The sequence below is a fragment of the Manis pentadactyla genome, chromosome 7, assembly GCF_030020395.1.
Source record: "Manis pentadactyla isolate mManPen7 chromosome 7, mManPen7.hap1, whole genome shotgun sequence".
In the NCBI taxonomy this organism is placed as follows: Eukaryota; Metazoa; Chordata; class Mammalia; order Pholidota; family Manidae; genus Manis; species Manis pentadactyla.
The window spans coordinates 110012481-110033865 of NC_080025.1; the positions used below are offsets into that span (position 1 = coordinate 110012481).

The window sequence follows — 21385 nt, forward strand, 5'->3', positions numbered from 1 at the left end:
ATTTATTTCCACAAACTTTCTTAATTTAAAGAACAATATGTGTTGTATAGACAATGGACTACTACCCAGACCTAAAAAAAGAATGATACACAGACACATGCACTAACATGTATAAATTGCAAAAGAATTATGTTAAGTGAAGTCATTCAAAAAACATAATTATGCATAAAATATGATTCCATTTATATGAAATTACAGAAAAGGCAAAGCCACAGTGAATAGGAAGCAGATAGTGATATCAAAGGCCAGAGCTGGGAGGAAGGACTTCTTGTAAAATGTCATAAAGGAATTTTTTGAGTGATCGAACTGCTCTGTATAATGAGTGTGTTGGTAGTCATGTGATTGTGAGTTTGTGAGAATTAACTGAATTGTAAAATTAAAAGCAGTGAATTTTAATGTATATAAATTGTTCAATAATGCAGCTGTTCAAATTTAAAAATTGTTCATTTCTAGAATTATGAATGGAATTGAAGATTAATCATATTTATTAGGCAATCATATTTTCTAATGAATTGCTTATCATCTCTTTTGTCTATTTGGATAATTTTCTTAATGATTTGAAAGAGTGACATTAAGATTATGTAAATTATCAACTTTTACTGCTCAGCAAATGTAGGAAATAGTGCTCAAAGACATTTCTTATAAGATGATTACATGGTCAAATATTACTTTCATGTATTATTCTTTTGCTTTTATCATTTAATTACTTTATTCTTATTCTTTTATAATTTCTAATTTTTCATTAACTTGTCTGCAGGGCTGTCAAATTTAGCAAATAAGTATAGGATCCTCTGTTATATTTAATTTTCAGGTAAACAACTAATTAATAATTTTTAGTAAATATTGCATACTTATATTTAAATATACTTATATAAATATACTTACACTTAAAAATTTTGTTGTTTATCAGAAATTCTAATTGATTTCTGTGTCCTGTATTTTCTCAGGCAAATCCATTCCTATTTCATTTTGTAATTATTTGTTTTGTTCTTGAGAAATAAGGATCTAATGATATTTTTCTAAGAATGTATGACCAAATGAGACACCAATACAATTTTTACTAACTATTCTTTCTGTGTCAATTCAAATTCCAACGTTATCAAAAAAGAAATGTCTAGGTCTTCAGTGACTATATTTTTGTTTCTGAGCTTTCTGATAGTTAACGTTATTACAGTATACATAACACGTTAGCTATACCTGTGCAAATAAATGTACTTTATTCTTTTTCAGAATGAATTCTTTCAAGTTTTAAAATATTAAAAAATTTTTAGAGTTCGAATAGCTGTTATGATATGCATTATTTTGAAAATATAACATCAATATTGAATTGCACATGAAAGAATGAGACTCTTTCTTTACAATTATTCAACTCTATAATCCTAATTAAAATTTTATTATTTTCCCTTCAAAGTCAAGGCACATTTTGTTTTAAATTTATTACATTTTTTTGTATACTCTGATTTTTTTTTTAATTGGGATTATTTTCAGTGTAATAATATGGTAAGTATGGAAGAAAGTTCTTTCTGTGGAATTGAAAAGTTTTAAGTGTTCATGATTGAAGCTCTATGGAATTAGTCCTTTTTTATTACAGCTTGAATTTGATAGCTTTAAAAATTTCTTCCAGTGGTACTAAGTAATCTATGTTTTATATTTTTAACTATTTTAAACCATTTTTTTCTCATGGAAACATTATGTTATGAATTTTTTCTTTTGAAATTGCACATAAAATTTTCTTATAATAATGTCTATTTTATCTTCAATTTATTTGTACTCACGTTGTCTCTTTTTTCTTTGACTTTGGACTATTTTATTTTACAAAGAGCTGGCCCTTGGACTTACTTATTCATTTTATTATTTTGCTGTATTTATAACTCATGATTTTCTGTGCTTAAATAATTTGATTGCTAGTCTTCATTTGCTTCCCAAAAGATTTGTTTCAGATTTTCTGATTTTCAGAGTTTACTAAAATTATCTCTGAGGTTAAACAAATGATCATTTATTTTTAATGCTTAGAGGACATTATAAAAAATTTTGTCCTGTTGTTGGAACATGAAAATTTAGAGATATAACTATCATATCATCTTCAATAATTATTTAATTCAATTAAGCTAGGTATTTATTTTTTCTACTTAACTAGTGTAATGAGGATACCATGTTAAAAGTCTTAGTCTTTTTTGAGTTAGATTATTAATTTAATGCATATTGGTGCCATATATCTATAGTTTAATCATAGCTTTTGTTTCTTAAATAATAACTCCATTTGGTAGATTTACTTCAGAATCAGATTTGACTTATATTTGCATTTTGATTTCTGCTTTCTTTAAAGCCTTTGGCTGGTATATCTTTTATCCTGTGCTTACCTAATTATTTTGGTCTTTGTGGAAGTGATGTTTTTCTAAAGTTTGACATTGTTTTTCTATTTTAATGATGCATATAAGTTTGTTGCCATAACTTATTATAATTATTGGCTTATTTGCTACTTATTAGATTGCCAGTTTTTTGAGGCCTGGAATTGTGGAGTTTGTATATCTTCAAATGAATGAATGAATGACCTTTTAAGCTTCTCATTTTCCATTTGTTAACTTATGTTTTGACCCCAGTTCAGATGTCAAAATGCTCCAATTTAGTTCTCAAAACTCCCAATTTCACATTGTTTTAATAGCAATTAGTTCAAAAAATAAATAAGTGATTAAAATTATTTCTAGTTGTGCATGAATGTAAATTGGCAATGCCAAATTCCTTTAGAATGTTTTATAGATTAATGCAGAAACTTAATTTACTTTTATGGGTATCTTTATATTTTTATAAAATCACTGACCAAATCACTAGAAGCAATATTTATTGGGAATAAATAATATGAATAGTTACTATTTATCTAGAAAATGATCTCATTGAGCTTTTAAGAAGAATTTTGAGACAGCAAGTACCTTTTTAAGTTAATTTACAAAACATAATAAATTCTGATGGAAATCAATACATCTTCTGGAGGTTTTGGCACATACTTTAATAGATGAGTTGTCATTCATTTCAAACTTAATCCTTAAACTAAAATTATTGTCACAGTTAATTAAAAGGTTACATAACAGAGTTATTCTGAATAACATATATTAAATGTTACTTTTCTGGACATTTTGGAGGTAGTAAAAATCTAAAATGGACTTATATAAAGCACTTGATTAAAAGAGAGGGAGAGTTAAAGAAATATGAGCTGTAAGACATTCTCAATCAATGCAATGACTGGAAATAGACTAACATATTGCCTTGAAGACTGTCAGACCTATGTGCTTGATTACTCTGTACAATTTTTTATGCACTAAATCTGAGATTTTTAATATGTAAAATGGGGATAATGTACTTACTATGTTTCAATTAGTTGTGAGGTGAAAATGAAATTATAAATGTAAAAAACTTAAGATTGTTTCTGGATTTGGTAAATATTAAGACTAGGACTAGAGTCCAGATCAGTCATCAAAATCTCAGAAAGGAAGGAAGAAATTATCGGTATCCCTACTCACACACACCTCAAATATCCTCAACATACTGACAGAAAGAGTTCATGGAGAAACAGTGGTTCTGCCACCAGGTCCTTGTGATTATAACACTTTCTTGAGATTCTCCAAATAGTAGGATCCTCATGACTCTAACCTCTCATCTTTAGGGCTAATTCATCCCTTTACTTTCCAAGCTTAGGCATGAATAAAAGTGTCTCCCTCCCTTTCCCCCTTAACTTAGATAAAACAGAGAAATTATTAAAATTTTTCAAAAGCACTTTACTGAGGAAATAAATCAAGGAAAGAGAATTAACAAAAAGATTATGAAACAAAGCGTAAATCTACAAAACTTTCTAAATTCTAATGAGAGAAGGGTTAATATTATTTAAAAACCAAAGTTCCATTCATTCTCCTTATATAATTTGTTTCAGGGTCTTTGCCAAGAAAATTTTCTTTTCATATATGTGAGTGATTACTCCTATTCATCTCATTTTCATCCTACATATTCTCCTGGAATGGGCCAATATATGCATTAATTATGTCAGGTAGCTAGGCAGACATGAGCAGGTCTGCCATGTCCTAGACGAGGTCCTCCACCTCTCCACCTACCCCCATGTCACCAGATGTTGGAACATGCCCCCAAACCCCTTCTGTGTATGGTTCAGTTTCCTGCCTTATCAGACCAAACAGGTCCAAACCAGTTATATAGACTGGTGTAGGTGCACCAAGACCCAGAGGGACCCAGAGGTGACCAGGTAGAGCTCCGGGGTTTGGAAGGGTGTTCCTGGCCAGGGCAAATTCCCTGTGAATCAGGTGAAAGTGAAGGAGGGCAAGGAGAACTGCAGGTTGGGTTAAAGGGGTTTTACTTCTCACAGCTCAGTCCCTCACTTGGCTGCCCCTGGCATGCTCCCAAGTGCCTTCTCTCTGGTCCCCTCTAGCCAGGCCCTGCACTGTTCTTCTCCTCTGGCTGTGGTGCCCTCTCTGCTCCCTCCCTGGCCCATTCCAGGAGGAACTCCATGGGCAGGTCCCCAGTGACTGGCAAACACCAGACCAGTTAGGTACCAGGAACAGAGGGATGGAGAGAATGGCCATTTTCTATCCACCCCTTGCCCCGGATCCACCAGAGACTCTGCTGTGGTGAACATCCATTCGTATATAAATGGACTAAAGCCAGGTAGGAAATCCTGGAAATTCTGGGTGAAAACTTCCATTTAACCCCACACCAGAGTTCATTATATTGTAATTATAGTAAATTTACATGGTGGTTTTGCACACATACACCCCACCCCAAATGGATAAGAGGTTATATAACCAGAAACTGTCAATCAAAAAATCAATTAAATGATGAAAGACACAGGAGAGACTTTCCACCATCTTAAAAAGCAACCTAACCTTCATAGTGGTGCTGCTCCTGGCTTCCGGACAGCTCACTTCCCTCTAGAGACGGGACTTTCTCTTTGCTCGACAAACTCCTGCCCCTTGAAACTATTCTAAGTCTGTCTCTTGATTGAATTATTTTCTTTGAGAAGACAAAGAACTAAGGTCTAAAGGAACTAATAACAATTAGACTGCTGACTATTTTCAAGATGTGATGGGCAGTAATAGTATGTTATGCCTTAACTCAGGTTCAAAGGCTTTCATTAGTTATCTTACACAGAAACTCCACAAAAAAACCTTTCACAAATTACAAATTAGTATGTAAATTAATGTAGAAATGATGTATTAGTGACTATGAAAATACCACTAGTGAAATATATTTAGCTAGAATGAACAATGTTTTATATACTCTAAATGTGAAATTTTACCACTACATTATCTTATCCTTTCTTCTGATTGCAATTTGTACTATTTCTAAATCTGTATCAAAATCTGAAGGCCCACACCTGGGTCTTAATAAAGATAATTCATGATTTAAATTAGGAATGTTTTAATATAACTGTTACAGGCTGGGTTTGTTCTCCTCAGTTCTTGTCCTGCCCCAACAACAAAGAATTGAAAGTCAGAGGCACAACAGCAAAGTAGAGTGGACGTTTTATTTGAACACACTGTAAGGGAAGGGTGGGCCAGAGTCAAGGTGGACAAAAGCAAGGAACTTTTCAGGGAGGGTCTGTTTATCAAAACCTAGGTGGGAGGAACTTCTTTGATTGACACGGTGAGGTCATTTGATCGACAGTTCTAGTTATACGCCCATTGCACTTGGTGCACATGTCTTTTCTCAAAATGCAACAGAAAAGCCCAAGGGGCAGGGAGCAAAACTGCAGTTTTATTTTAATGAGATTATGATGAGGTGGGGCTTGGGCAGTTCTTAGTTTTGTTCAAATTGTGCCGGCGATGGGACTTGGTTGGGACCCGTTTGTCCTTGTCCCCATAGGCAAGAAGTTATCTCCCTGCCAATCCTTTGTTGTTTTAATGTGGGACCCCCTACCTGGGCAGAGTTTCGGCAGTTTTTTCTAGAACCTTAGTTTCCCCTTCCCTGGCTGCTCATGTCTATGTTTCTACCTAACATAACAATACATCCTCTTTCACCAGACAATTTCCATAAATAATGGAAACACAACTAGTCTGTTGTCATTTAATAAATATCTGAGAAAAGGGTCCTAATAGTAAAAATAAAAAATATTTTATTTTATATGTTCCCCCAGGCAAAATTTCCTCTCAGGAAAAAGAATAATAATTTTAAAAAACAGAGGTAGAGATATAAAATAATTCCAATAAACTTAGTGAAGATAATGAATCAGATTTCCTAGTCACACCTCAAGGAATGGTGGTTAGTACAATGAGTATCATAGAGTTTATTGTACATCATAATGTGGGAGAACTTTCAAAAGTAGTTTTAAATGAAATAATGGTAGTAACTTGAAGGAGATAAAGGTACAGTATTTTATAATGAAAGCAAAATTTCCTTTATCACAGTTGCATGAAATATGAATATTCTGAAAACATTATCAGATGAATAAGCAACTACTTTGAAAGTCTCCACCCCTGAGCTTTATGGATATAGAAACTGTTTATTATTATGATCATCTCTATTCTTTATTTAAATCTCTTTTAAGAACTAAAACCAAGTTTCCGTATGCCTATCACAAAACTTTCCTCCTGAATTCCTGTGAAGTACAGTGTGTAGATATATATGACAGCTTCAAAAAGTCTTCTCTCAATACTTTATTTTAGCTCCACTAATTCAGCCCCCACCATTTCTTCCTTAGGGTGAAAGGTAAAATGTTTATTCTGAACCGATTTAATTTTTCCTGTGTAAAGTTTGAGACAAAGATCTTCCAGTTTGTGTGGTGATTAGTTTATGAAAGTAATACAACACAGGAGGATGTCTGTTGTTATCATGCTAAAATCTTTCCCATGGGGTATTTTGAGGAGAAAACACAGCTGTTACAGAGGGAAAAAAAAGGAGTTATTTTATAAAATGGGGAGGAAGATGAGGGTGTTCTGCTTATTAATAAAGAAAGTTTGCTTCAGTCTTTCTATCTTGACAGATAGTAACTGCACTAATTGGGGTGAGGGTTTAATAACTATTGAACCATGTGTTGTGTACTTGAAACCAATATAACATTGTATATCAACTATACTCCAATTTAAAAGAAAGTTTGCTTCAAATATGGATGGACAAGCAGCACCATTCAAGAGTAGGTTACTGAGAAAATTATTTACAAAGAAAGCAGTTTCTTAAATGGCTCAAATCTTTCTAAAGCGCATTAAAATAGCAGTAAGATATTTTAATTTTAGTTTGGCAATCAATATGAATTTTTATATGATATTGTTTTAATTCTTGACATTCTTTATACAATATAATGATCCTAATTAACTCTAATAGGAAAATGCTTATATAAATCTAATAATTTATATACTCTTTTAAAAATAATTGATCTTGATTTAATGAGTTCATTTATCCTTATTATTTGAAAACACCAACATGATCTATAGTAAACACCACACAATCAACACTTTCCTTTTTAAAAAATCTGCTCATTTTATTCAATTATTTAAAGTTTATAAGAGCACCAAGCAAAACAAATGATTAACTTTTACTCTCTACCTAGATTCAGGATGCTGGTAAAAATAATATATTCTGTCCTTAGCACTTTAATCGAATTATCAGAAATGCAGTGAAATGGATGGATATTACATTTATTGAGTTAATCAGTTTGATATATGCCTTTATCAAGTTTTCCTTAGTTACTTGTATATTTAGGAAGGATAAGCTTATGATATGCTTCTTTACATTTATTTAGAAAAGTTATGATATCTGAATATCTCTTCATAATTTTATGTCAGTCTATCCCAACATAGTCAACTGCTGAAATCATTTACTTTAAATCTTTCTTACTTTAATCTCTGATCATTCCATCACACTTTTATTCTTTGTCCTATGTCATCCATTTTTTTAAATTTCCTGAGACACAAAGTAGATTTTTAAAATTTGTCTTTCCAATAGTCAATCTTCATCAAAAATAGGTTTTGCCTATGCAACTTGAAAGAACTGTTGTATTCTATTATATTGTAGTGTTTTTAATGGGCCTATATATGTTGTTTTTCGTGAGTTCCTTATTGCATGAGTAGCAGTCTTATATAGTCAAAGTTATTCTTTCCCTTGTCTCTTACTAATTGTCAAGTTGCTATTCATATCCTCCCTTCAGACTTTAATAACATAAAAACCTCTTTGAAAAAAAAATACAAGTCAAGTAGCCATCTATTTAATGTGTTTTCTTTTTCCAGTTTTATTGAGATATAATTGACATGTAACACTGTATAAGTTTAAGGTATACAACATAATGATTTGATATATGTATACATTGTAAATGATTACCACAGTAAATTTAGTTGCATTCATCATCATCTCACATAGTTACCATTTTTTCCCTAGATTGACTGCTTTCTGCCTGATAATTTATTTCAGGTTCACTTGAAGATCGTTTTTTCCATCAACCTCCAAAAGCCTGTAAAAAGCTAGGGCAAGAAGAAAAGTTGTCAACTCTTCTTATTATCAACAAATGGCATTAGCAATTATTGTATTTTAGAATTTTAATAACTATACTTATAAAATACTTTGGGACTTTATAATTATCAATAATTGTCAGTAAGGTTATTTATGAAAAGATTTTTGAAGCTTAACTTGTTTACAGGCACTTCGAAATTCTATAGTTTTATCATGGCAGAAAGAGTACATAAGTACAGAATACCTAAAATTCACTGCTTCTAAGACTGGTTCTCTGACTATCTATTTAATTTTCAGTGATTCAATGTGCCAATAGCTATCCAATTCCAAACAAAATCACATTATGTTATTGAGAATTATAATGTCACAAATAACTGTAGAGCAAAGAGAAATAGAGTTGAGATAAACAGAAATTGGCCTGATCACTTCTCCATGCATTAGGGACATGGCTTCTCTCCCCTCAATGGTGAATATTCTAGGTCTCTAAAGTACAAATGCTAAGTATCAGTGAAAATCCCATTAGTTTTCTAACTGGACTTGGTGTATGCTGTAGAATATAATTTGCCCTTTTATTAGTGGGAATTCTGCTTGATATCTAGCAGGTTGATGATTGATATTTCACTTTCTCTGGTACAATTTTACATTTTTGTCCTGTTTTTCTATAGGTAATTTGATGCAAAGTTAGAGGATGTCAAATTGGACAACACTAGCTAGCTATCACCTAACTGAAATTTGAACAAAACTTCTAAGATAATAGTACATTGTTGTAGCAGTTTGAAATTTACAATGTAATTTGTATACACAAAAGAGTTATAACTCTCTTGTCAGACTTTAGATGAATTATTACAACAAAGCAATGTTATCCAAGAAAGGATGGATTTATTTTCTTGAAAGTACCTTTGATGATCTTCACTTAATATGTGCATCTCTTAAAGACTAGAACTTTCCATTTTTCTTGTAGTTCTCTAGACACAAAGATTTTAGCTGCTTTGAATATGAAGGTGACCCATACTGATTTTTTGCTTCACAGAAATTACCAGCCATAAATGTGCCAACTAACACACATTTAGTCCCTCCATTTGATACTTACACTTGTCTGTCAGCCTTCACATATATGCACTTGCCATACACTTTTTCATATTTTTCTCATCACTGTTACTCTCTCTCTCTCTCTCTCTCTTTCTCTACAGTGAAGAAATCTAGATAAGCTAGAGAGACCAAGATATCTTTGAAATTGCAATGATTTAGTCTTCTAATAGCCAGGGACATAAAGGCCATAAGTGAGAAAACATGACATGGCCATGGAATTGGTCAGATAAAGGTCAGGGAAAGGGAAGCCCTAGAATATTAGATCTGTGGAGTCAATTCTAAGAATCAGCAGACCTGATAACCAAGTCAAGTTGTCCTCTTTAATCTTTCACCTTATTATTTATTTCTCTGACCCATCAGGAGAAATGGGTTCTGGGCATCACCTTAGGCATCCATAGCCTGGATTTTTGCCCTGGGATCTGGCCCTAGACCTCCTGATCACCTATATTATCTGCTACTTTTGCATATGTAACAGTCAAGTCCACAGGTAAAATGAATGTTCTGGCTCTTCATAAACTCTTTGTCGTGTCTGGAGTCCCTCTGGAGAACTTACAGAGATCCCTGTGGAGATTCAAACAGAGCAGTTTAGGAAAATGCATGATAAGAACATGGGAGTTTCTTCCTGTGCTTACTAATAGTTGGTTAGAATGATTGACTAGATGGCTTCAGCAGCTTTCTGACAATAATTGAGAAATTTCTCCAAATGATCATGTCACTGATTTAATGAAGCTGTTCTCAAATGAATGGCGACTAACAAAAAGTGCTGAAGACTCATAGCATCAGGAAGCTGTTCTCTGCTTGTGAAACACCGTGTCTCACAATTGAAGTACATTTCTTATTTGCTAACCTTTAAAATAGACTCTTGACAAGGGAATAGATACTTATTTTGTGAATAATCAGTTGACAGCATGTTAGTTTGGACAGATTATCACTTTTTGTCAAAGTCTACACAATCTGTTCCACACTCTAATTACCAATAAAAGAAGGACCTAATTGGCAATTGCATCATAAAAATGTTAGATGTGATTTGAATGCATTTGTTTGCTTTTTATTTAAAGAAATTTCAGTGATGCTTCTGTTATACATTTTTTAGTATTTTGACATAGATCATAATAAAAATACTCAAATAGGTATATAGCAAACAAATATGCAGTTTCCAAAGAGACACTATATGGACCTAAAAATGGTGTTATTAACCATTAGCTTAATAATTGAATAATGAGAACCTATGTAATTAGTAGGTGTTTTAAAATAGCATTTAAAATTTTTTAATCCAGGTTACCTAAGAAATTATATCAGTAAATTTACAAACTATTATATTTCAAGAAGAATCAATCAATTTACATTAGAGGTGGGGCATTTGGGAGGTAATTATGATTAGGTTATGTCATGAGGATGGAGCTCTCTTACATGGAATAAGTGCCCTTATAAGAGTCCAAAAAGAGGTTGTTTTATCTTTCTGTTTTTTACCATATTAAGATACAAGGATATGTCAGCAATTTACAGTCCAGGAGAGAGCTCACCAGAACCTGACCATGCTGTCGTCCTGATCTCGGCATCCAGGCTCCAGAAATGTGAGAATAAATTTCTATTGTTTATAAACTACACAGTTTATGGTACTTTATTATATAGCAGCCAAAACTAAGACACTGAGCATGTGAATTTGGGACATTCTAGAGCTACCTTAAGGCTCCATGAGGAAAACAAACCCAGACATAGAGAGTACAGATTCCTGATGTTGTTTGAAATCTTGGGCCACTCAGTGATGAGAACCAAATTTCACCTGAATTTGTCAATTATGTAATTATGTAATTATATTGACTATGCAGGTTTTATTTTAGTCCATTAGCTTGCAACTGAATGAGTCCTTATTAATCCTGTCTTAAATAAGACTCATTAGTTTAGGAACAAAGTATTCAAGCCTATTGAACAAATCATTCATATAAAGTTGGTTATATATCATTAAGAGTTTAGAATGAAAAGCAAAGACATTTTTATATTAACTTACTTGCTATTCATTATGAGGATAATAATACTATTATTGGGAACTGTCATTTGGTTCCAATTACCATTCTGTCCTTGGCAATATGCAGTGGCTCTGATATTAATATATTAATAAATATATTATTTCATTTAATCTCTTACAATTCTCAATTTTATTTAAAAAAAATTTTTTCATTATTTAGCTTATTTTATTTAAAAATATTTCAGATGTAGGTATATATATACTGGAAATCCATTCTTATGTCATATTTACTTCAAATATTTATAAATTAAAACATAAATGTCACAGGTAAAATGGAGAGCTCTTTCTCCAATCTCACTTCATCTCTAACCAGAGGTAATCATCTCCATCAGTGTTTATCCTTTCCATGTGCGATTTTATACTTTAATCACATATTTATATCTAATAATAATTCCATAATTGAATTATTTGTATTTTTAAAGACTATAAAATTGTATCATATTATACTGACCTTGCTACAACTTAGTTTTTTTTTCCCCTCTTCATTATATTTTGGAGGCTTGTTTACATCTTAGTTTATTCCTTTAAAACTGCCATAGGGATATTTATTTTATGTATGTCATGTTCCACAATTTATCTTAAACTGTTTTTTTATGCCAGCCTTACCTATATGCTGGATATTGAAAAGATTATATAAGAAAGTGAAATTACAAGCCAAACTCATTAAATAATTAGATGAAAAAACCCTAAAGAAGATATTAGGAAATCATATTTACCAGTATATGAATAGGATAAAACATCAGGGAAAAGTTGGATTGATTATAACAATACAGGACTGTCTTAATATTTTTGAAAAAAAACAAAGTAATTCACATTTTAGCAAAATGAAGAAGAGAAACAATCAGATCATATCAATAGAATAAAAACCAGTACATGAATTTTGTGATCCATTCTGAGGGAAAAAAATTAAACTTTGCATTTATTTCTGGCATGAGACACATTGGATGCTATTACCAATTATTTATATTTTATTTCCTGTCATTGAAGTATACAAAATACAGAAATATATTTTATAAGGATGTTCATGCAAGAAATAAAAAGTCATAATTTTCAGAGGATATAATTTAGTTCATAAAATTTTTTAAAGCACAGAAGATTGGAGACTGTTGAGAATTAGGCTTGGGGTTGATTGATGATTGTGCATTGAGTCCCCTATACAGAATTTTTTTTTTTTTTTTTTAGATAATTATTTTTTATTGAAGGGTAGTTGACACACAGTATTACATTACATTAGTTTCAGGTGTACAACACAGTGATTCAACATTTATATACATGATAATTCTAAGTACCAGCTATCACCATACCAAGTTGTTACAATATTTTGACTATATTCCTTATGCTATACATTACATCCCGGTTGCTTATTTATTTTACAATTGGAAGTGTGTACTTTTTCTTGGTTGTTGTTGTTAGGGCATCTCTCATTTTTATTGATCAAATGGTTGTTAAAAACAATAAAATTCTGTATAGGGGAGTCAATGCTCAATGCACAATCATTAATCCACCCCAAGCCTAATTTTCGTCAGTCTCCAATCTTCTGAAGCATAACGAACAAGTTCTTACATGGAGAACAAATTCTTACATAGTGAATAAGTTACATGGTGAACAGTACAAGGGCAGTCATCACAGAAACTTTTGGTTTTGCTCATGCATTATGAACTATAAACAGTCAGTTCAAATATGAATACACATTTGATTTTTATACTTGATTTATATGTGGATACCACATTTCTCTCTTTATTATTTTTAATAAGATGCTGAAGTGGTAGGTAGATACAACATAAAGGTAGAAAACATAGTTTAGTGTTGTAAGAGAGCAAATGTAGATGATCAGGTGTGTGCCTGTAGACTATGTGTTAATCCAAGCTAGACAAGGGCAATAAAACATCCACATATGCAGAAGATTTCTCTCAGAACAGGGGGGGTGAGGTTCTAAGCCTCACCTCTGTTGATCCCCAATTTCTCACCTGATGACCCCCCTGCGACTGTGCCTGTCTTAGGTTGTTCCTCCCTTGAGGAATCTTACCCGTCTCTGGCTAACCAGTCATCTTCCGGGGCCATACAGGGAAATGTTAAGTTGGTAAGTGAGAGAGAAGCCTTATTGTTTGAAATGGTTAGCTTTTTATTTCTTTGCATATTTATGCCCTGTGGCTTCTATGCCCAGCATTTGTCTTGAGGTATCTTTACCACTTGGAGGAGTTATGATACTCGGTAAATTTGATATGAGGCACGAATTCTATTTAAGAATTCGTTGTAATTAGGAAGGAAGAAGAAAAGCTATAGAAGTAGCAGGCGGGAGAAAACATGGGAAGATTGATTATTTCTTTGACATATCTTCTTGTAGAGTAACTTCAGCATGTATATATTTTAAGCTACTACTTAAATTGCGCACACACATTAACATAATAGGAGTATAGTTACATAACCAAAGCATACCTGTAATTACCAGCCATCTCCAGTGAAACCAAGAAAACCAGTTAGGCACCCTAGGCATTTGTGAAAACTTATCAATGATATGATGGTTATTATCTAACTGAATTTGAATAGTTTGAGAAAAATCAGACAAATTAAAACAACCCATTCCTGGGCACTGTTCACATCCCATATGTTCTTTTAACAGTAAATAGTCTGTAGTTGTAAGATTTTGGAGCGCTACAATTTGCACTTCTCCTAATTCTTGGTTGAGTTCCAACAGTATAGATCCAGTCAAATTTGTTGTTTTACTGTATGCACAGGCCAGCTTAGATATCTCCTTCATTCCCATGGCAAGTCCAGGAGCTGGTGGGATGAGTGCATCTACAGCTGTAGCAGTGCGTGGATCTTTGTTGGGGTTTTTTGATGATCATCTTCTGGCATGAGTCTTCCCGAGAGTGCTGATGTTGGAAGTTCTCTTTCATATCGTTTCTTAGTTCATTTTCGGGGTAGCCAAATTAGGCTTTGATCCTCTGTATAAACACAAACAGACCCTTTGCCTACACTTTTATATGTCCTTTATATTATTGTGTAGAACTCATTAGAGGTCACCACATAGGAACTGCATTTTTTTTTTTTAATCATTAATCTACACTTACATGACGAATACTTACGAATACTTTGTTTACTAGGCTCTCCCCTATACCAGGTCCCCCCTATATACTCCTTTACAGTCACTGTCCATCAGCGTAGCAACCTGTTGTAGAATCACTACTTGTCTTCTCTGTGTTGTACAGCCCTCCCCTTTCTCCCACCCCGCTATGGATGCTAATCTTAATACCCCCCTACTTCTCCCCCCCTTATCCCTCCCTACCCACCCATCCTCCCCAGTCCCTTTCCCTTTGGTACCTGTTAGTCCATTCTTGAGTTCTGTGATTCTGCTGCTGTTTTGTTCCTTCAGTTTTTCCTTTCTTCTTATATTCCACAGATAAGTGAAATCATTTGGTATTTCTCTTTCTCTGCTTGGCTTGTTTCACTGAGCAAAATACCCTCCAGCTCCATCCATGTTGCTGCAAATGGTTGGATTTGCCCTTTTCTTATGGCTGAGTAGTATTCCATTGTGTATATGTACCACATCTTCTTTATCCATTCATCTATCGATGGACATTTAGGTTGCTTCCAATTCTTGGCTATTGTAAATAGTGCTGCGATAAACATAGGGGTGCACTGATCTTTCTCATACTTGATTGCTGCATTCTTAGGGTAAATTCCTAGGAGTGCAATTCCTGGGTCAAATGGTAAGTCTGTTTTGAGCATTTTGATGTACCTCCATACTGCTTTCCACAATGGTTGAACTAACTTACATTGCCACCAGCAGTGTAGGAGGGTTCCCCTTTCTCCACAGCCTCGCCAACATTTGTTGTTGTTTGTCTTTTGGATGGCAGCCATCCTTACTGGTGTGAGGTGATACCTCATTGTAGTTTTAATTTGCATTTCTCTGATAATTAGCGATGTGGAGCATCTTTTCATGTGTCTGTTGGCCATCTGTATTTCTTTTTTGGAGAACCGTCTGTTCAGTTCCTTTGCCCATTTTTTAATTGGGTTATTTGTTTTTTGTTTGTTGAGGCGTGTGAGCTCTTTATATATTCTGGACGTCAAGCCTTTATCGGATGTGTCATTTTCAAAGATATTCTCCCATACTGTAGGGTTTCTTTTTGTTCTATTGATGGTGTCTTTTGCTGTACAGAAGCTTTTCAGCTTAATATAGTCCCACTTGTTCATTTTTGCTGTTGTTTTCCTTGCCCGGGGAGATATGTTCAAGAAGAGGTCACTCATGTTTATGTCTAAGAGGTTTTCGCCTATGTTTTCTTCCAAGAGTTTAATGGTTTCATGACTTACATTCAGGTCTTTGATCCATTTTGAGTTTACTTTTGTATATGGGGTTAGACGATGGTCCAGTTTCATTCTCCTACATGTAGCTGTCCAGTTTTGCCAGCACCATCTGTTGAAGAGACTGTCATTTCGCCATTGTATGTCCATGGCTCCTTTATCAAATATTAATTGACCATATATGTCTGAGTTAATGTCTGGATTCTCTAGTCTGTTCCATTGGTCTGTGGCTCTGTTCTTGTGCCAGTACCAAATTGTCTTGATTACTATGGCTTTATAATAGAGCTTGAAGTTGGGGAGTGAGATCCCCCCTACTTTATTCTTCTTTCTCAGGATTGCTTTGGCTATTCGGGGTCTTTGGTGGTTCCATATGAATTTTTGAATTATTTGATCCAGTTCATTGAAGAATGTTGCTGGTAGTTTCATAGGGATCGCATCAAATCTGTATATTGCTTTGGGCAGGATGGCCATTTTGACGATATTAATTCTTCCTAGCCATGAGCATGGGATGCGTTTCCATCTGTTAGTGTCCCCTTTAATTTCTTTTAAGAGTGACTTGTAGTTTTCAGAATATAAGTCTTTCACTTCTTTGGTTAGGTTTATTCCTAGGTATTTTATTTTTTTTGATGCAATTGTGAATGGAGTTGTTTTCCTGATTTCTCTTTCTGTTGGTTCATTGTTGGTATATAGGAAAGCCACAGATTTCTGTGTGTTGATTTTGTATCCTGCAACTTTGCTGTATTCCGATATCAGTTCTAGTAGTTCTGGGGTGGAGTCTTTAGGGTTTTTTATGTACAGTATCATGTCATCTGCAAATAGTGACAGTTTGACTTCTTCTTTGCCAATCTGGATTCCTTGTATTTTTTTGTTTTGTCTGATTGCCGTGGCTAGGACCTCTAGTACAATGTTAAATAACAGTGGGGAGAGTGGGCATCCCTGTCTAGTTCCCGATCTCAGCGGAAATGCTTTCAGCTTCTCGCTATTCAATATAATGTTGGCTGTGGGTTTTTCATAGATGGCCTTTATTATGTTGAGGTACTTGCCCTCTATTCCCATTTTGCTGAGAGTTTTTATCATGAATGGATGTTGAACTTTGTCAAATGCTTTTTCAGCATCTATGGAGATGATCATGTGGTTTTTGTCTTTCTTTTTGTTGATGTGGTGGATGATATTGATGGACTTTCGAATGTTGTGCCATCCTTGCATCCCTGGGATGAATCCCACTTGGTCATGGTGTACGATGGTTTTGATGTATTTTTGAATTTGGTTTGCTAAAATTTTGTTGAGTATTTTTGCGTCTACGTTCATCAGGGATATCGGTCTATAGTTTTCTTTTTTGGTGGTGTCTTTGCCTGGTTTTGGTATTAGGGTGATGTTAGCTTCATAGAATGAGTTTGGGAGTATCCCCTCCTCTTCTATTTCTTGGAAAACTTTAAGGAGAATGGGTATTATGTCTTCCCTGTATGTCTGATAAAATTCCGAGGTAAATCCATCTGGCCCGGGGGTTTTGTTCTTTGGTAGTTTTTTGATTACCGCTTCAATTTCGTTGCTGGTAATTGGTCTGTTTAGATTTTCTGTTTCTTTTTGGGTCAGTCTTGGAAGGTTGTATTTTTCTAGGAAGTTGTCCATTTCTCCTAGGTTTCCCAGCTTGTTAGCATATAGGTTTTCATAGTAGTCTCTAATAATTCTTTGTATTTCTGCGGGATCTGTTGTGATTTTTCCTTTCTCATTTCTGATACTGTTGATTTGTGTTGACTCTCTTTTCCTCTTAATAAGTCTGGCTAGAGGCTTATCTATTTTGTTTATTTTCTCGAAGAACCAGCTCTTGGTTTCATTGATTTTTGCTATTGTTTTATTCTTCTCAATTTTATTTATTTCTTCTCTGATCTTTATTATGTCCCTCCTTCTGCTGACCTTAGGCCTCATTTGTTCTTCTTTTTCCAATTTTGATAGTTGTGACATTAGACCGTTCATTTGGGATTGCTCTTCCTTTTTTAAATATGCTTGGAGTGCTATATACTTTCCTCTTAAGACTGCTTTTGCTGCGTCCCACAGAAGTTGGGGCTTAGTGTTGTTGTTGTCATTTGTTTCCATATATTGCTGGATCTCCATTTTGATTTGGTCATTGATCCATTGATTATTTAGGAGCGTGTTGTTTAGCCTCCATGTGTTTGTGAGCCTTTTTGCTTTCTTTGAACAGTTTATTTCTAGTTTAATGCCTTTGTGGTCTGAAAAGTTGGTTGGTAGGATTTCAATCTTTTGGAATTTACTGAGGCTCTTTTTGTGTCCTAGTATGTGGTCTATTCTGGAGAATGTTCCATGTGCACTTGAGAAGAACGTGTATCCTGTTGCTTTAGGATGTAGAGTTCTGTAGATGTCTATTAGGTCCATCTGTTCTAGTGTGTTGTTCAGTGCCTCTGTGTCCTTACTTATTTTCTGTCTGGTGGATCTGTCCTTTGGAGTGAGTGGTGTGTTGAAGTCTCCTAGAATGAATGCATTGCATTCTATTTCCTCCTTTAGTTCTGTTAATATTTGTTTCAGGTATGTTGGTGCTCCTGTATTGGGTGCATATATATTTATAATGGTTATATCCTCTTGATGGACTGAGCCCTTTATCATTATGTAATGTCCTTCTTTGTCTTTTGTTACTTTCTTTATTTTGAAGTCTGTTTTGTCTGATACCAGAATTGCAACACCTGCTTTCTTCTCTCTGTTGTTTGCTTGAAATATCTTTTTCCATCCCTTGACTTTAAGTCTGTGCGCGTCTTTGGGTTTGAGGTGAGTCTCTTGTAAGCAGCATATGGATGGATCTTGCTTTTTTATCCATTCTATTACTCTGTGTCTTTTGATTGGTGCATTCAGTCCATTTACATTTAGGGTGATTATTGAAAGGTATGAATTTATTGCCATTGCAGGCTTTAAGTTTGTGGTTACCAAAGGTTTAGGGTTAGCTTCTTTACTGTCTTACTGTCTAACTTAACTCGCTTGTTGAGCTATTATAAACACAATCTGATGATTCTTTATTTCTCTCCCTTCTTATTCCTCCTCCTCCCTTCTTCATATGTTGGGTGTTTTGTTGTGTGCTCTTTTTAGGAGTGCTCCCATCTAGAGCAGTCCCTGTAGGATGCCCTGTAGAGGTGGTTTGTGGGAGGCAAATTCCCTCAACTTTTGCTTGTCTGGGAATTGTTTAATCCCTCCTTCATATTTAAATGATATTCGTGCTGGATACAGTAGTCTTGGTTCGAGGCCCTTCTGTTTCATTGCATTAAGTATATCATGCCATTCTCTTCTGGCCTGTAGGGTTTCTGTTGAGAAGTCTGATGATAGCCTGATGGGTTTTCCTTTGTAGGTAACCTTTTTTTTCTCTCTGGCTGCTTGTAATACTTTGTCCTTGTCTTTGATCTTTGCCATTTTAATTATTATGTGTCTTGGTGTTGCCCTCCTTGGATCCCTTGTCATGGGAGTTCTGTGTACCTCTGTGGTCTGAGAGGCCATTTCTTCCCCTAGTTTGGGGAAATTTTCAGCAATTATTTCTTCAAAGACATTTTCTATCCCCTTTTCTCTCTCTACTTCTTCTGGAATGCCTATGATTCTTAAATTATTTCTTTTATATTGATCACTCAGCTCTCTTAGAATTCTTTCATTCCTGGAGATCCTTTTATCTCTCTCTGCATCAGCTTCTCTGCGTTCCTGTTCTCTGTTTTCTAGTCCATTAATGGTCTCTTGCATCTCGTCCATTCTGTTTTGAAGTCCTTCCAGAGCTTGTTTTATTTCTGAATTCTCCTTCCTTAGTTCTTGCATATTTCTCTGCAAGTCCATCAGCATGGTTATGACTTTTGTTTTGAATTCTTTTTCAGGTAGACTGGCTAAATCTATCTCCCCAGATTCCTTCTCAGGGGAAGATGTAGCAGATGCCGAAGCTGTCTGGGTTAGTCTTGTCTGAATCATATTTTTTTGCCTTTTCATGTTGACAGGTGCTATTGACTGTCAGCTGGGAGGGCCAAAATTTTCACTTACTACTGGCCTTTCTTTACTGGGGCAACTGCGACCCCTAGTGGCTTGTGTTGGGTAATTGCGTGTAGAGTGGGTCTTTGTGTCTTGCCTGGCCGGAAGGGAGAAATTTCCCTTTCTGTGGGCGGAATTTGTCTCAGGCTACTTCTCTGCTTTCGCAGCGCCCGGTGGGGTGATGGATGGGGGGGCTGCTTGACTGTTTGCCTCCGTGAGGGGTCTCAGAGCTGTTGCCCAGGGGGTTAGTGCACCCGGTTTTCCCTGTAATTTCCAGCTGCTGTACTGTGACCTGGGTTGTTTCCGTCAAGCTGTTAAGTCCCTGTCCCTTTAAGACTTTCAAAAAAAGCCCCCGCTTTTCTTTGTCACAGGGGCATCAGCTTCAGCACCCGCTCTGAGGTCTACCCCCTGTTCTCCCAGTATCCAGGGCCCCCTGGGCATATACTGTGTCTGCGCTCTGGCCCGGATGGCTGGGGCTGGGTGTTGGGCAGTCCTGGGCTCCGTCTCCCTCCCGCTGTGCCTGCTCTTCTCCCGCCGGGAGCTGGGGGGAGGGGCGCTCGCGTCCCGCAGGGCCGGGGCTTGTATCTTACCCCCTTCGCGAGGCGCTGGGTTCTCGCTGGTGTAGCTGCAGTCTGGCCACTGTCCTGCGTCTTCTGGTCTCTCTTTTAGGGCTAGTTGTGTTTGTTGTATTTTCAAAAGTATATATGTTTTTGGGAGGAGATTCCCACTGTCCTACTCACGCCGCCATGTTGGCTCCGCCTCCCCCTATACAGAATTTTATTGTTGTTAACAACCATCTGATCAATAAATATGAGAGATGCCCTCTCAAAAAAAAAATTTTTTTTTAAAGCAAATAAGGATGAAAGAATATGATTTCGATGACTAAAAAAGTTGGTAGGTACCAGATCAATATGCAAAACTCATTGACACTTCTGTATTTTCTGTATACTACACAAACACAATAAAGTAAGTATATATGTATCATCTAAAATGACTCCACCAAAATCAAATATATATGAGCAAAACTAATAAATAATACCTAAAACATCTTCCAGGAAACTTCAAAGTATTACTAAATGATAATAAAAACACTAAGTAACTGAAAGGAGATTCCTTGTACGTGAACTGGAAGATAACATAAAGATGTTGGTCTTCATAAACTGATTCATAGATTCGAAGACATAATCCAAATAAAAAATCTCTGCAGGTTTTATGTGAAGATATGTGTGTAACCTGAAAAGCTAATTCTAAAATACACAATAGAAACTCAAAGGGCCAACTATAGCAAAAAGTCTCATGAAGAAGAAAAAAGGGTAGTGCTATAAATTTGATGAACAGATTAATGTAGCAGAATAGAGAGCAAGGAAACAACCCTGCACACACATAGACATTTGATTTATGACCTAAGGGTTGCTGCAGACAGTAGGGTAAGAACACTGTTATTAGTACATAGTGCCAGACAATCAGATATCTATGGAAAAGGAAAGAAACAGAACAAAAGTTTGATCTTCACTAGATAACAAA

General features: G+C 35.0%; 1 long non-coding RNA gene across 1 annotated transcript in view; it reads left to right on the plus strand.

The window, feature by feature from the left end:
• Nucleotides 1-11445, plus strand: part of LOC118918513 (uncharacterized) — a 59583-nt gene extending 48138 nt beyond the window's left edge. Inside the window, exon 4 of the long non-coding RNA XR_005027168.2 lies at nt 11008-11445. This is a non-coding gene — a long non-coding RNA (uncharacterized LOC118918513). The remainder of the gene's footprint in view (nt 1-11007) is intronic.
• The last annotated feature ends 9940 nt before the right edge of the window (nt 11446-21385 follow it).